General features: G+C 35.9%; 1 pseudogene; it reads right to left on the bottom strand.

Moving 5' to 3' along the window:
* Nucleotides 1-274: 274 nt before the first annotated feature.
* Nucleotides 275-579, bottom strand: LOC107512188 (annotated as a pseudogene).
* Nucleotides 580-1,599: the final 1,020 nt, after the last annotated feature.

Genomic DNA, 1,599 nt, shown 5'->3' with positions numbered 1-1,599 from the left:
GTAAAATCACCATCTCTAGTTATTTTTCATCTTCCTAGGTATGTGCAGACTCTGTTTTCAGGCCTTTTGAGTCACTTTTTATTTGCGCAACGAATGACTTGGAGACGCAATTTAAAAAATCAAAAAAAACACACACACAAAATTGGGAAAAGTCATAAGTTAAATAATTATATGGAGACAGAAGTTTTGTTTAAATGTTGTTCATGATTTAGTAGAATTAGGAGCTCACTACCGGACTGTTTAACAATCAGGTATTTGCTCATTTTCCAACACTTCATTCCCAGGAGAGATGCGCATTGTCAGATTGTTTTTGTGGCTGTTGAAAGTCATATTTCCTTGAAATGGAATACATTTCCAGTTGCCGTGTTGAAAGTATTTTGCTTATTGTGTCATGGAAGTTGGGCTCTGACAAAGTTTCCCTACAGGTGACACACTGAATATCCTCATAGTTTTCTTTTTATTACTCTGGGCCTACATGAAGAGACCAAGGCTGATGAGGATCGCTACCAGGCAAACATTTCTGGCTTTGTTCCAGGTCTCGTGAATGCTGCAATCTACAGAACCACTGCCACCCATCATTCTGCAGCAGCCCCGAGGCCTGGGGACTGCTCACTCTGGAGGCAGAAGGTGACCAGGCTGCTCCGCTTGGGGCCTTTTCCCCCCAAAGTTGGGGCGGACTCCTAATTATATATAATTATGGTATATTTTACTTAATTTGGGGTCATTATACTGCAGGTTTCTCAAGAACCCTGTTTTAGTCATCTTATTCTCTCAGACCTTAGGCATGCCTTTGTTTCATAGCAGGTGCACAATGAATAGCTGGTTAATTTATTATTTTCCTGAACATCTATTATATACAAAACATTATTTGAGTCATTTGAGATAAAAAGAAACATAAATAATGCTCTGACTTTAAGGAGTTTGCAACCTGCTTGTGAATACAAGATACAAAAAATATTATTGATAATGACAAAAACAATAGAAAATATTTATATAACATACATCATATGCCAGGGGCCATTCTAAGTAGCGCATATGTATTAATTCATTTAGTCCTTATAAAAGTACCTATGAGGTAGATATAATTTTACCAGTGAGGAAACTGAGGCACAGAAAAATAAGAAATTTTTCTAAGATAAGTGGTGAAACGAACAAAATCCCAGGCAGTCTGTATTTAGTTACTCTCTACCAATATAGTACATTGTAAATGACCAATAATACCAAAAATTAAATTTAATTACTTTAATTAAAAGACTAAATATTGAAATAACCATACATTCCATTAATAGCACATGTAAAACATCTACACAAAAAATATTCCAGAATTTTAATTCACTTTGAACCAAGAAATTTTCTCTAATCCCATACTTTCTCTCAAATACCATTAAACCTATAGAAATTGCCAAAAGCTTCTTCTTAGGAACCTCTCAGGAGAAGAGGAAGGCCTCAGTCACTGCAGCTCTGCTTCTAGTCTTCTCCGTATTGGAGCTCCATGTAGGATGTTGTCCGCTAGTAAAGTAAAAGTACTTTGAGAATCACTGTTATGTATTTAAGTATATCAGATAAAAACAGAAGATAAAGTAGAATGTGCCTTCTGAG

Source organism: Rousettus aegyptiacus, unplaced genomic scaffold, assembly GCF_014176215.1.
Source record: "Rousettus aegyptiacus isolate mRouAeg1 unplaced genomic scaffold, mRouAeg1.p scaffold_m13_p_15, whole genome shotgun sequence".
In the NCBI taxonomy this organism is placed as follows: Eukaryota; Metazoa; Chordata; class Mammalia; order Chiroptera; family Pteropodidae; genus Rousettus; species Rousettus aegyptiacus.
The sequence above is the reverse complement of the archived record's forward strand: the minus strand, read 5'-3'. Positions and strand labels throughout refer to the sequence as shown.